This window comes from Notamacropus eugenii, chromosome 4, assembly GCF_028372415.1.
Source record: "Notamacropus eugenii isolate mMacEug1 chromosome 4, mMacEug1.pri_v2, whole genome shotgun sequence".
Taxonomy (NCBI): Eukaryota; Metazoa; Chordata; class Mammalia; order Diprotodontia; family Macropodidae; genus Notamacropus; species Notamacropus eugenii.
Window position 1 is genome coordinate 346,847,539 of NC_092875.1, and position 16,249 is coordinate 346,863,787.

The window sequence follows — 16,249 nt, forward strand, 5'->3', positions numbered from 1 at the left end:
ATGTAAGCTTTTTTGGCTTTTGCAGGGCTCTGAATATTTTTCCCTGGTAAATATTTATTTCAGGAAATACCAGGCAATTGATGGCACATCTCATATTAACTAAGACATAGTGTTCATGTATGATATTTTATCTTAATCTTCATTTTCTCTTAGCCTCTTTTATTCTTGGGTTTTTTTTTTTAAAGACGTGTTAAATATTCATGAAAAGTTTTGGAAAAAAAGCTTTAAGAAGAATTTTTCCTAAGATTGGATAGGTTAGAACAAACACAGAATAAAATCTTTGGGCCCAGACAATTACATATGTAATCACAGAATTACTGTTGATAATCTTTTGAGAAATCATACAATCAGGAAATGGGCAGAGAATTCTCCAAGCACTTCAGTTGTCAATGGTGTGGATTCTAATCAATAGGCTTAATTGTAAAGCTTACCTGCAAAATTCTAGGGGATTGGATTTGTGAGCATTAAGAAGAAAAGGTGGTAATGAATGACTAGGAGGTGACATAGGTTGACATGGAACAAATTATTTCAGACTCACCTACCTTCCTTTTTTGGTAAGTTTAGTGATCATATGATGGAAATTTTATAGATATTATATATCTGGATTTCAGCAAAACATTTGATCTTATAAGTGCTGTGTTAATGAAGATGAGGGTGAAATGTGGGCTGGATATTAGTGCATTTAAGTGAATTTACAGCTGCTTTAACCACCTTTCTCTAGTATTATTAATGTCTCTGTCAACCTGTAAGAATGTTTCTAGTGGTGTGTCACAGGATTCAAATTTTAATCTGCTTCAGTGTTTTTATTTGTAATTTGAATGAAGATATGGAGGCCATTCTTATCAAATGTATATGTAACTTAGTGCTGAAAAGAGTTGCATAGTGGTGGTAGATGATAGAATCAATTAATATTCAACATAATATTGGTGGATTTATTGATAGACTTGTCTTCCATTGGTATTCCTTATATCTTAGCCCAGGAATTTGCATTTAGAAGGAGTTTAATAAATATGTGGTGAATTGAATAGAACTGACTAGAACTTTGAGCAGAAATCAACAAACTGAATTCTAACAGGGATGAATATAAATTTATCAATATAAAGAGTACTGCACAGTGCTTTACATTATAATAAATATTCATGTGGTTGGTTGAATGAATGTAAAGGCGTATGTTTGAAAATCATTTTCATAGTTATAGAGTGTTGGAAACCTAGTTTGGCAGCAAGTTCATATGAAAAAGATGTGAAGAATTTAGTTGATCACAATCTTAATTCCATTTAGTTCAACAAGCATTAAGTACTTATATGTAAGACACTGTGCTAGTCTTTTGCTATTAAAAAATTTAAAAACAAAACAGTTCCAGTGCTTAAGGTGTTTACATTCTACTTGGGGGAAATGGTGAATAGGTAAGAAAGTACAAAGTAATTTGGTAGGAGCAGTAACAGTTTAGAAAAGGCCTAATATTAGAGTTGCCAACCTGAACTGATCCTTGTAGGGAACTTGAGTTTCTAAGGATCAGGGGTAAGGAGAATGAGCTTGCCAAATATGGAGGAGAGTCGGCCTGGACAAAGGCATGGAGATGGAATATCATGTACAGAGAATAATGAGTGGTCTAGTTTTCCTGAAACACATGTGGAAAGAAATAAACCTGGAAAGCTAAGCTAACTAGATTATAAAGGGTTTTAAATACCAAGCACAGGAATCATTTTATCCTAAAGACAATGAACTACTGAAACTTGAGCAGGAGGACATGATCAGACTAGTGCTTTATGAGGATTATTTTAGTGGCTCTATGGAGGATGAACTGGAGAGGGATGGGCCTGGATGCAGGGAGTCCCATGAGGTAGCTTTATAACATCCTGGTAAGAAGTGATAAGCATAAATTAGGGTAGGGGCAAAATGGAGGGAGGGGGAAAAATACAAGAAATATTTGAGAGGAAGTAAAACTTGGTAACCAATTTCATATGGCTCTGTCAGGATAAAAGAACTTGAAGATTCGCAGGTAACTGAGATTGCAAATAACTCGGAAGATGGTGGCATCCCCATACAGAAGTAAGAGAGATTGGAAGAGTAGTGGATTTCAAGAGGAAAAAACCTACCTTTAACTTTTTCATGTGGAAAAAGGATTAGACTTGCTCCAGAGGGTGGAAGCATGACAGCTGGGTATAAGTTGCAGGAGGAAGCTTTTACTCAGTGAAAGAAAAAAAACTTTAACAACTAATACTAACCCAAAATTGGGGTTATCTTGTGATCATGAGCTCCTTGGTCCTGGAGGTATTCATGAGAAGGCTAGAGGAACATTTGTCAGGGAAGTTGGAAAGGGAATTCCTGCATCTGGTGAGTGGTTGGACTTAGTGACCTATTTATAAGTTCCTGCTTAACTCTTAAGATTATTTTTATAAATAAAGTTATTACGATAATAGCATACAGCTAATAAAGGCAAGTATTTTTATGAATTTAAGCAATGTATTTTAATGTAGACTTTTAAACCAGTAAGCATGTTTCACCAAGGTTTAAAATTGAAATACCAGTTGTTTTGTCTTCAGTCAGTGAGGGCCTTTCTTCTCAGCTTTTCATTTGTGGAGGATTGCTGCTACCATGTGTAATGTTTCCTACATGCCCATTAGGCATTTTCTCCCCTCTTCAAAATATTTGCTAGCTTCATTATTTGTCCACTGTTCTGATCTCCATTTTTGGTCTAGATATTTGAAAATTGATGGTAACAAGAATAAGAAACACAATAACACTGTTTGATCAGCTCAGAAACCCCGTTTACTAAAGTAAGGACTTGAAAAAAACTGTTGAGAAAACTGGAAAGAAATCTGGCTGATATTAGGTACATGCCAGCGTCTCACACTGGGTACCAGGATAACTCCAAATGGATGCATCACTTAGACCTAAAAAGGTAACAGCATAATAAGCAAGTTAGAGGAGAAAGGGAGACATTGTTACCTCATATATATAAGGGAAGAGTCCATGACTGAATGGAATGGAGAGGAGCACAGAAGATAAAATGAGCAATTTTATTTAAAATCAAAAAAGTTTTACCCAAACAAAACCCAAAGAAAATAAAATTAGAAAGGAAATTGGAAAAATAAGTCTTTATACTGAGTTTCTTCATAAAAGTCTCATCTCCAAAATAACTAAGAAACTGATTCAGATTTATAAGACTAAGATCCATTCCCCAATAGATAAAGGTGCAGAGTATGTGAATAGGCAGTTTTCAAAGGAAGAAATCCAAGTTAACAAACATGAAAAATGTTGCTTTTTGTTCAGTCATTTTTCAGTTGTGTCAGACTCTTTGTGACCCCCATTTGGGAAAGATACTGGGATGTTTTGCCATTTTCTTCTCTAGTTTATTTTACAGATGAGGAAACAGACAAACAGGGTTAAATGACTTGCCTGGGGTCACAAAGGCTAGTATCTGAGGCCAGATTGAAACTCAAGAAGATGAGTCTTCCTTTAAAAAAAAATGCTATACAGTATTAATAATTACATACAAATTAGAGGAACTGTGAGGTTCAACCTCATACCCATTGGGTTAGCAAAGATAAGAGAAAAATAACAGATATTGGAGAGGATATGTGAGGAAAAGCACACTAATGCACTGCTGATGGGACTGAATAAGTACGGCTATTCTAGAAATTCTGAATTATCTTTTTCCCTACAAAACAATCAAGCTGTGCATTCTCTTTGAACTATCTAGTAGGCCTATAGCCCCAAAGAAATCAAAGAAAGATTAAAAAGGCTCATATTTACAGAAATACTTTAGAACATCCTTTTTTTTTTTTTTTTTTGGTAGTAGCCCCAAACTGGGAACTAAGGGGGTAATTGGAGAATGTCTAAACAAGTTATAATGTATGAAAAATGAATATTTCCAGACCATAAATGGTAAAATGTAGAGTGTCAGAGAGAATTGGGAAAATGTGAGTGAACTGATTCAGTGAAGTGAGTAGAACTAGAAAAACCAACTTATACAATGATAACATTATGAAGAAAAATAACTTTGAAAGACTATATAGTTGATAAATGAAATGATAAACAATGATTCCAGAAGACCAAAGATGAAACAGAACAGAGCTACCTCCTTTTAGAAAGGTGATGTTCTTAAAATAAAGAATGAGACATACTTTTGGACCTGGCCAAAGTGGGAACTTACTTTGCTGTACTGTGTACTTGTTTTGAGGGTTTAATTTTTGTTTTAAAAAAGTTGTTTAATGGGGAGGAAGAGGTAAGTGCTTGTAAGGAATAATTAACTTTTAAGAAAATTATTAATAATGGGCAAGAGAGGAGGAAGACATTCTGTGAATAGAATACAAGCAAAGATGGAAACCATAACAAAGCTAGGTATATAAACCCACTTACCTAATATGAAATATACTACTGTTTCCTCCATGATGAACCAAGAAACATTTCCATAATCATGTCAGTTTATTATAAATGTAACATGCCTAAATTTCCATAAGTAATCCGTATCACAATTTATATATTAACCCAATCCTGGATTCTGACTATTAAAAATAAGAATGAGTCCTGATTCTCATAGTTAAATGGCTTAATAGGCTTATATGACACACAAATAATCCTAATGTGAATACTGTAACCATACATGACATCTTAGGTCAACAAAGCACGGAAGGAGCAGGTTCAACCAATTTTGTTGTTGACTTCAAAATATGCTACCATCTTTGAGGTGACAAAAATCATCCAAGAATGGTTCCAGGTTTCCAGCCTCCTGGTCAGTACTGCTATTCCTTTTCCACGGTCACTATTTCAGTCCTGGTGTCTATATCAAAGGGAATGACACCCTCAAGTTCACCCCATGGAAGGACACCTAGCATATGCCAAGACAGAAATACAAAAGGGCAATGATTTCAGTAATCAAGGACCGCTCTAGCCAATTCCAGGGTTTTTCTGGGCTTATTTAGGATGTAGCTCATGAGTCTGTCACCAAATGGAAAGTTTTTATAATCAGTCAGGCCAGCTTTATAAAGGCATGGAACAAAAAGAAAAATAGAGGTTTTTCCCCTTATCCACTCCCTTCAGTTTAGCCAGGAAAGCAGTAGATTACCCCTGAACAAATGCACCACAGTTGAATAATAATTTGCATCTGGACTTAGAGAAGTTACCCATGATATCTACCATTTAATCTAGAGACATAAAAATGGAAATAGTTATTTCTGAAGCTGGGGTGAAGGAGAATGAAAACCTATTAAAACTGGACCATTCAAATAGTAGTATTTCTTTAAACAGAGCAGAGTGGTACTAAAGGAGAAATTGAAAACCTATATAGCCTTAGGGCTTGAGTTTTCATTTAAGAGATACCTTCTGCCTTCCAGAAGGGAAAGCTTTTTGTTTCATCTAATAAGTAAATCTAATAAGTTTCACCTAATAAATAAAACACTTAAGCAGTACACTTTGAGGTTTAATACATTGATTATCCCAATTAAACTAGCAACTTGACAACAATAGTAAATTCATGTCTTTGAGCTGGATTGGGCTACTATCTTCAAGCAGAAGAGAAATTTGAGGGGGGAGTTTATATTTTGATTAGTGGGCTTTTGAAGGGTCAGTATTTTTGAGAGAATGGGACTTTGAAATGATTTATCTACCAAACTGAATAATCAAGCTTCCAGTTCTTTTCAATTTCTTACTGTAACATGTTGCAGTCTGCTCAGGCCTACTGTATACCTTCTTATTGTCTTTTGGTGAGTTCAGTTTAAATTCTTTGGAGACTACAGTGTTTTATTATAGACGTCTAGCTTGTATGATTATACCAAAAATAATAGATTTTAAAAGGAGGGACGTTTGTTTCAGGTAGAAGCTTAGACACATAGATATGCATGTTAACACATACATTAAAGGGAGAAGTATAAAAAGTTTAAAAACCATGATGATTATACAGCCCATGAAGCAAAGATTATGTATGCCTCATGATTTAAAAAAAAAAACAAAACAACACAACCTTGCATACCTGTATGTTTAATTCATATATACCTTCATTTTTATTGGCTATTTTTTCTAGTCTTAAAAGATAGATTCTGGATTATCATTTTGGCACAAAATTCACCAACCTGCCAAAAAATCTACCATCTTTCTTGTACATACAATACAAATGTCAATTTCAGGGCTCATCAATTCTTCCTTTCTTCAGTCCTTTTCCAGTATAATCTATACTAAAACTAGTATCAGAATGTGACAGATTTTCTCTTTTCAATTTTCTCACCCTTCCAACTGTTCTATTCAGTAGACATTTGTTTAGTGTGTTCTTTGCACAGTATATAACCCATCCATGTTTTTTCATTTTAAATATGTCCTCTCATAACTGTAATATAGTGAGTTAGTCCAACATGTGAGGGGCCTTCTTCTGTTTTATCTTTTTTTGTCTCATACACCTTTTATAGTCTGATAAAGCCTGTGGACCCCGTATCAAAATAATGTATTTAAATGCCTAAATAAAATGCATAGGATTAAAAAAGAAACCAATTATGTTGAAATATAATTATAAAAATACTTTTGAAAACAAGTTCACAAACTGTTCCAATGATTCTGGAGAGCAATTTGGAACTATGTCCAAAGGGCAACCAAACTGCATAGCCTTTGATCTAGCAATACCACTACTAGGTCTGTGTCTCCAAGACATAATAAAAAAGGGAAAAAGACCCACAGGTAAAAAACATAGCAGCTCTTTTTGTGGTGGCAAAGAATTGGAAATTGAGGGGATGCCCATCAATTGGGGAATAGTTAAATAAGTTGTGGTATATGAATATAATAGAATACTATTGTGCTATAAGAAATGTTGAACAGGCAGATTTCGGAAAAACCTGGAAAGACTTACATGAACTGATGCTGAATGGGATGAGGAGAACCAGGAGAACATTGTATACATTAGCAGCAACATTGTATGATGGTTAACTATGATAGACTTAGCTCTTCTCAGCAATACAGTGATGCAAGATAATTGCAAAAGACTCGTGATAGAAAATGCTATCCACATCCAGAGAAAGAACTGTGGAGTCTGAATGCAGTTCAAAGCATACTATTTTCACTTTTTTTGTTGTTTTTTTCTTCCTCATGGTTTTTCCCTTTTGTAATTCATTTTTTCACAACATGACTAATGTTTAACCTGATTGTACATTTATAACATATCACCAAGGCAATATTCACAGCACCGACGGTGACTGTGAATATGCTGACACAGATCTGAATTGCAAAGTATAGCACTCTTCATATAGAAGGCAGAAGAAAAACATTTATTCAGACATCAGAAAGCCAAATCCGTCATTGTAACCAAGAAGTCAATACACATTAGACAAAGCCATTCCCAAGCCCTCTCCACCAGCCCTCCTCCCCCTGCCTTCCCACAAACACTCAAGAGCCTAGCTTTTGCTTGCCTGTGTCCTCTCCTTCTGCTACTCTTAACTGCTTCCACCAGCTTCCTCCCAGTTCTGCTCTACCCTTCTTTCTACCCATTCAACAAGGTCCTCCCACTACATGTGACTTAGGCTTCCATGTGATTTAAGCAGGTCTCATGGGCCTATTAGTGAATGGGAAGATCTTTCCATTTAAATAAGCATTGCCAACATATATCAAGATTGTTTGTTGTCTTGGGGAGGGTTGAGGGGAGGGAGGAAGGCAGAAAGATTTCTATTTCAAAATTTTACAAAATGAATGTTGAAAATTATATATGTAATTGGAAAAAAAATATTATAAGGAAAAAAAAAATTCAAAGAACACCAGGTAGAGAATTCCTGTTCTAGGTCTCAACATTTCATGGGCATCAGTCCCAGCACTCATCCATCTGTTATTTCTTGCTATTACTGTGTGACTGATTTGCCTTCTTTTCTTTTTGATGATACCTTTTGTACTAATTCCTCACAACTTGTCATTAATATCCTATCTATTCATGTTTGCCACATGTCTTGTGGGTGATCTGAAATTCTGATTCTTTGGAAATTATGGTTTTCTATAATTTCCAGCAGTGTTGCATCAGTGGAAGAATGATTAAAAACAATAGGTTTTCATTTCGGGAGGAAGCTTGGGGTCATTTAAAGTACTGCACAATTTCCCAAGTATAATATTACTTTCTTCCTCTGTGTACTAATCTGAAAAATTTTCCCTGGCTTAATCCTTTTCCAACAGGTTGTTTCTGTCCTGGTTCTTCTTGGTAACCCACATCGTTTTCTACAATTTACTGAGCTAGAAACTCACATCCCCTGTGCAGCCTCACTGATTGGTACCTCCTTGCCCATGGCAACAGAGAATATAATAACAAGAAGAAAACAATGGCCTGAGAGAATATATTGATGTGGAGAGAAAGGAGAGCTCAAGATCAATGAAAACTATTAAATCAATAAGTAGGATCTACCAATTGCTCATTCCCACATTCCAAAATCATATGTTTCAAAAGTATTACGGTATTATGCAATCTTCCTTTATTTTTAGAATCAGGATTCTACTAAGCTTCCTAACTTTTTTTAAAATTTATTTATTCAAACTTTTAACATTCATTTTTAACAAAATTTTGGGTTCCAAATTTTCTCCCCTTTTGTCCCCTCCCCCCCAAACACCAAGCATTCTAATTGCCCCTATCACCAATCTGCTCTCTCTTCTATCATCCCTCTCTGCCCTTGTCTCCATCTTCTCTTTTGTCCTCTAGGGCCAGATAACTTTCTATACCCCTTTACCTGTATTTCTTATTTCCTAGTGGCAAGAACATTACTCAACAGTTGTTCCTAACACTTTGAGTTCCAACTTCTTTACCTCCCTCCCTCCCCAGCCCTTCCCTTTGGAGGGCAAGCAATTCAATATAGGCCAAATCTGTGTAGTTTTACAAATGACTTCCATAATAGTTGTGTTGTATAAGACTAACTATATTTCCCTCCATCCTATCCTGTCCCCCATTACTTCTATTCTCTTTTGATCCTGTCCCTCCCCATGAGTGTTGACCTCAAATTGCTCCCTCCTCCCGATGTCCTCCTTTCCATCATCCCCCCCACCCTGCTTATCCCCTTATCCGCCACTTTCCTGTATTGTAAGATAGGTTTTCATACCAAAATGAGTGTGCATTTTATTCCTTCCTTTAGTGGAATGTGATGAGAGTAAGCTTCATGTTTTTCTCTCACCTCCTCTCTTTATCCCTCCACTAATAAGTCTTTTGCTTGCCTCTTTTATGAGAGATAATTTGCCCCATTCCATTTCTCCCTTTCTCCTCCCAATATATTTCTCTCTCACTGCTTGATTTCATTTTTTTAAGACATGAGCCCATCCTCTTCAATTCACTCTGTGCTCTCTGTCTCTATGTGTGTGTGCGTGTGTGTGTGTGTAATCCCACCCAGTACCCAGATACTGAAAAGTTTCAAGAGTTACAAATATTGTCTTTCCATGTAGGAATGTAAACAGTTCAACTTTAGTAAGTCCCTTATGACTTCTCTTTGCTGTTCACCTTTTCATGCTTCGCTTCATTCTTGTGTTTGAAAGTCAAATTTTCTTTTCAGCTCTGGTCTTTTCATCAAGAGTGCTTGAAAGTCCTCTATTTCATTGAAAGACCAATTTTTCCCCTGAAGTATTATATTCAGTTTTGCTGGGTAGGTGATTCTTGGTTTTAGTCCTAGTTCCTTTGACTTCTGGAACATCCTGTTCCATGCCCTTCGATCCCTTAATGTAGAAGCTGTTAGATCTTGTGTTATCCTGATTGTATTTCCACAATACTTGAATTGTTTCTTTCTAGCTGCTTGCAATATTTTCTTCTTGACCTGGGAACTCTGGAATTTGGCCACAATGTTCCTAGGAGTTTTGTTTTTTGGATCTCTTTCAGGCTACATCTCTTTCTGTGGATTCCTTGAATATTTATTTTGCCCTCTGGTTCTAGAATCTCAGGGCAGTTTTCCTTGATAATTTCATGAAAGATGATGTCTAGGCTCTTTTTTTGATCATGGCTTTCAGGTAGTCCCATAATTTTTAAATTGTCTCTCCTGGATCTATTTTCCAGGTCAGTGGTTTTTCCAGTGAGATATTTCACATTATCTTCCATTTTTTCATTCTTTTGGTTTTGTTTTGTGATTTCTTGGTTTCTCATTGTTGGGGGTGTAAGCTCAGTTCCATGTGGACAGTCTCGGGCGGGTAAAGGTGAGAGCTTCTAAACCTTAGAGTTCTCATGAGGCCCCCCAGGAAACAGCAGGGAATTGAGGAGTGAGATCTCGTGTATTTCCGCCTCTTCCCATGAGAACGTGATGGGAGAGAGCATCCCCACCCTCGAGACTGGCCCGGATCTGGGCACACCTATTGTTATCTAACAGGCACGGTATTCAGGTGCAAACTATGCGGCAGGAGAGCTTAAGTAGGGTCAGGAAAGCCTGAAGGCGCTCTTAGCGCTGAGGGGCCCTTACAGGACAGAAGGCCCCTTTTCCTCTCTTCGCTCTTCCCTCTCCCCTCTCTCCCCACTTCCACTTCTGCTTTCATTCTCTTACTGTAAGATCTTTGCCTCCTTGGGAGATTTCTCTCTCTCTCCTAAGGAAGAGTTCCCCCTGCACATGTAACCAGGACCCTGAATAAAGCCTAACCCTTGTTCGACTCCGGAAAGTCTCTTCTCTCATACGTTTATCCGGTTTGGCCAGCCGAAGACCTGCGATATAGGTAAGGTAAGACTCGGGTAGCCCTCAGGCCTCTAGGCCTGGCACTCATAAAGTCATTAGCCTCCATCTGTTCAATTCTAATTTTGAAAGAACTATTTTCTTCAGTGAGCTTTTGAATCTCCTTTTTCATTTGGCTAATTCTGCTTTTGAAAGCATTCTTCTCCTCATTGGCTTTTTGAACCCCTTTTGCCAATTGAGTTAGCCTATTTTTCAAGGTGTTATTTTCTTCAGCATTTTTTTGGGTCTCCTTTAGCAGGGTGCTGACCTGCTGTTCATGCTTTGACTGCATGTCTCTCATTTCTCCTCCCAGCTTTTCCTCCACCTCTCTAACTTGATTTTCAAAATCCTTTTTGAGCTCTTCCATGGCCTGAGCCCATTGAGTTGGCTGGGATATAGAAGCCTTGACTTCTGTGTCTTTGCCTGATGGTAAGCATTGTTCTTCCTCATCAGAAAGGAAGGGAGGAAATGCCTGTTCACCAAGAAAGTAACCTTCTATAGTCTTATTTCTTTTCCCTTTTCTGGACATTTTCCCAGCCAGTGACTTGCCTTCTGAATATTCTCTTCACACCCACTTCGCCTCCAGATCCTCCCAGCCAGCACTTGGGGTCTGAGATTCAAATGCTGCTTCCCAGCCTCAGGGCTTTTGGCAGGGGCAGGGCTGCTATTCAGTGTGAGATTAAATTCAGGTGCTCAGGTCAGGGTGGGGCCGCCTCTCAGGCTCAGTTCCCTCAGGAGGTTTATGCAGAGACCTTCAACAATGGATCCAGGCTCCTGCCTACTTGGGGAGCCCCGGTCTGCTCCCACCTCTGCTGGTGCCTCCCGAGGGGGCCTGAGTTATGGGGGCACCCCACTCCCCTCTCGACCCGCCAAAGAGACCCTCTCACCAACCCCCGTCACCTGTGGGTGGAGGGACCCGCGTGGCTGCTGGAGATCCCGTCCCTGAAGCCCACTCAGATCTGTTGATCTTGGTGCTGCGGCCGCGGCAGGGCTGTACTTGGCTCCCAGTCCGCGGCGCAAAGGACCTTTTGTGAGAGGTTTGCAGGTCCCTCTGGAACAGAAATCTCCTTTGCTCCAATGTTCTATGGCCTCTGGTCCTGCAGAATTTGCAGTGAGTTGCTATTTACAGATATTCTATGGGTTGTGGGTTCGGAGCTATGTGTATGTGTGTCTTCCTACTCCGACATCTTGGCTCCGCCCCCAGCTTTCTAACTTTCTAAGGACTATGTTTTCCAAATTCACCAAGATGCCAGTAACTGAAATTAAGCTAGAAAATCATTTGAAGATTCCCAGAATCACTGGCAGTGGTCTCATGTCAATAACATCTGATGTTAACATAATATCTTATGGTGGGCAAAGCTTTTATATACGGTTGTGATCTTACTGAATCACAACAACTGTCATAGCACTATAAGCTACAGATGAGAAAACTGAACTCCAAGATGCCCAGGAACCTGGCAAAAGCAATCTCTTTCCATGATAGTTTTTCCTAGAGTTGAAACCAAGAGCTCAGTTTTTTTTTTCTTTGTGGCTCCTAAGGCACACAGCTGTGATGTCTGTGTGTTTGTGTGTGTGTTTGAAGAGTCAGGAGGGACCTTAGAAGCTCTAATCTAACAAAAGAATCCCTGCTATGACACACCCAAAAAGTGTTTGAAGCTTGAAGACCTCCACTGATGGGGAAGCCATCACCTCCTGAGGCAGTCCATTCCACTTGGGACACTTCTAATTCTTAAAATTTTTTTCCCAACATTAAAGCCTAAATTGGCTTTTTTGTGACTTCTGCCTTTTTGTGAATTCTAATCCATTTCTCCTAGTTCTGCCTTCTGGGGCTAAAAATATGCTAGTCTAATCCTTCTTCCATCTGACAGCAATTCAAATATTTCAAGGATAAATATGCCCAGTTCCTTTAATTGATCTTTTTTTTTTTTTTAATTTTAGCAGTTATTTTTAAAAAATCCGAGCTCTGACTCAGAAGTCAAGTCACTGGCTGGGAAAATGCCCAGAAAAGGGGAAAAAAATAAGACCATAGAAGGTTACTTTCTTGGTGAACAGATGTCTCCTCCCTTCCTTTCCGATGAGGAAGAACAATGCTTACCATCAGGGAAGACGCAGAAGTCAAGGCTTCTGTATCTCACACATCCAAAATAAATATTCCATGGGCTCAGGCCATGGAAGAGCTCAAAAAGGATTTTGAAAATCAAGTTAGAGAGGTGGAGGAAAAACTGGGAAGACAAATGAGAGAGATGCAAGAAAAGCATAAAAAGCAGGTCAACACCTTGCTAAAGGAGACCCAAAAAAATGCTGAAGAAAATAACACCTTGAAAAATAGGCTAACTCAACTGGCAAAAGGGGTTCAAAAAGCCAATGAGGAGAAGAATGCCTTCAAAAGCAGAATTAGCCAAATGGAAAAGGAGGTTCAAAAGCTCACTGAAGAAAATAGTTCTTTCAAAATTAGAATGGAACAGATGGAGGCTAATGACTTTATGACCAAGAAATCACAAAACAAAACCGAAAGAATGAAAAAATGGAAGATAATGTGAAATATCTCATTGGAAAAATAACTGACCTGGAAAATAGATCCAGGAGAGACAATTTAAAAATTATGGGACTACCTGAAAGCCATGATCAAAAAAAAAGAGCCTAGACATCATCTTTCATGAAATTATCAAGGAAAACTGCCCTGAGATTCTAGAACCAGAGGGCAAAATAAGTATTCAAGGAATCCATCGATCACCGCCTGAAAGAGATCCAAAAAGCAAAACTGCTAGGAACAGTGTGGCCAAATTCCAGAGTTCCCATGTCAAGGAGAAAATATTGCAAGCAGCTAGAAAGAAACAATTCAAATATTGTGGAAATATAATCAGGATAACACAGGATCTAGCAGCTTCTACATTAAGGGATCAAAGGGCATGGAATATGATATACCAGAAGTCAAAGGAACTAGGACTAAAACCAAGAATCACCTACCCAGCAAAACTGAGAATAATACTTCAGGGGAAAAAATGGTCATTCAATGAAATTGGGGACTTTCAAGCATTCTTGATGAAAAGACCAGAGCTGAAAAGAAAATTTGACTTTCAAATGCAAGAATGAAGAGAAGCATGAAAAGGTAAACAGCAAAGAGAAGTCATAAGGGACTTTACTAAAGTTGAACTGTTTACATTCCTACATGGAAAGACAATATTTGTAACTCTTGAAACTTTTCAGTATCTGGGTAGTTGGTGGGATTACATACACACACACATGCACGCACACACAGAGACAGAGAGCACAGAGTGAATGGAATAGGATGGGATCATATCTTAAAAAAAATGAAATTAAGCAGTGAGAGAGAAATATATTGGGAGGAGAAAGGGAGAAATGGGATGGGGCAAATTATCTCTCATAAAAGAGACAGGCAAAAGACTTTTTAGTGGAGGGAAAAAGAGGGGAAGTGAGAGAAAAACGTGAAGTTTAGTCTCATCACATTTGACTCAAGGAAGGAATAAAATGCACACTCATTTTGGTATGAAAACCTATCTTACAATACAGGAAAGTGGAGGAGAAGGGGATAAGTGCAGGGGAGGGGGGGATGATGGAAGGGAGGGCAATGGGAGGAGGGAGCAATCTGAAGTCAACACTCTTGGGGAGGGACAGGATCAAAAAAGAGAATAGAAGCAATGGGGGGCAGGATAGGATGGAGGGAAATATAGTTAGTCTTACACAACCTGACTATTATGGAAGTCATTTGCAAAACTACACAGATATGGCCTATATTGAATTGATTGCCTTCCAAAGGGAATGGGTGGGAAGGGAGGGATGAAGAGAAGTTGGAACTCAAAGTTATAGGAACAACTGTCGAGTACTATTCTTGCTACTAGGAAATAAGAAATACAGGTAATGGGGTATAGAATGTTATCTGGCCCTACAGGACAAAAGAGAAGATGGGGACAAGGGAAGGGAGGGATGATAAAAGAGAAGGCAGATTGGTGATAGGGGCAATCAGAATGCTCAGTGTTTTGGGGTGGGGGGAGGGGACAAATGGGGAGAAAATTTGAAATCCAAAATTTTGTGAAAATGAATGTTAAAAGTTAAATAAATTTAAATAAAATAAAAATAAAAATAAAAAAAATAAAAAATCCGAGTTCCAAACTACCTCCCTTTCTACAGCCTCCCTGCCACTGAGAAGTCAAGAAATTTATACAAATTAGATATGTGACATCATGCAAAACATTTCTATATTAGTAATGTTACCAAAAAGAGCAAGAAAAAGTGAAAAAAATTATGCTTCATTTGGCACTCAGAATTCCACTTTCTCTGGGTTTAGTTAGCAGTTTTCATCATGAGTCCTTTGGAATTATCTTAGATCATTGTATTGATCAAAGCATCTAAGTCTTTCACAGTTGAACATTATTACAATATTGCTGCTACTGTGTACAATGATCTACTTGTTCTGCTCACTTCATTTTCAATCAGTTCGTATAAGTTTTCCTAGGTTTTTCTGAAGCCATCTCCTTTATAACTTTTTATAGCACAATAGGAAGTCATCACAATCATGTATCATAACTTATTCAACCATTCCTCAATTGATGGGCATCCCTTCAATTTTCAATTCTTTGCCAACACATATACATACACATGCCCATGTGATTCTGCGATAAATGTTTGTGCATTTAGATCTTTTTTTAAAAAATAATTTTTTAAAGTCTCTTTGGGATACAGACCTAGTGGTGGTAATGCTGAGTCAAAGGGTATACAAGTTTGATTGCCCTCATCAGTATCACTGAGACTTGGTGAGATTCCATGACTGGAATGTGGCTCTAGAAAGGAATATCTTATTCCAAAGAAACAGGACGTGTATATGTGTGTGTGTGTGTGTGTGTGTGTGTGTGTGTGTGTGTGTGTGTGTGTAGCAGTTGATATTCATGTGAGAAAATGCAGGAACTAGAGTATGGGAAACATGGTAGAGAGAATTTGAGTGAAGAAGAAGCAATTTTGTCATCGGAGTCTGATAGATCACTTGGACATAATGAGGAATATAGTAAACATCCTAAATCTGGCATGGAAGCCTGATACAGTATGGAAAATTTTAGATATTCAGAATCTGCTGGAATTCTTTCTGGCAAAAGTAGAATAGCTAATAACTTCCTGGCTTGCCTTAATATTAATTTCACTCTCCAAAAAGTAGAGGAACCAAAAAAGAGAAATTCCTGATTAGATCTTAGTCTGACGAACAATAAAAAACTGGTTTTTAGAATAAAAATAATGGGAACATTGTGGGGGAAATGACCACTTTCTCTTGCAGGTTGTGATCAATATGACAAAAGTTGGGCATAATCTCACACCTATCCTAGATTTGAAAAACAAATTTCAAATGCTTTAGGAAAGACTAGATAAGGTCTCATGGACTGAAATTCCAAGGATTAAACCAGCCTACATGGGACAGGGAACTTTTAAGACTGAAATTCTGAAGATACAAAGGGAAATTCCAATGAAGGAGAAAAAAGGGAAGTTTGAAGAAACTGATGTGGATACACAGAGTTCTCACCAATGAACTTAGATTTTTAAAAGATATACAGAAGATAGAAGCAAGGTTAAATAACAGAGGTTAAATATAGGAGCATAGCCCAGGCCTGTAA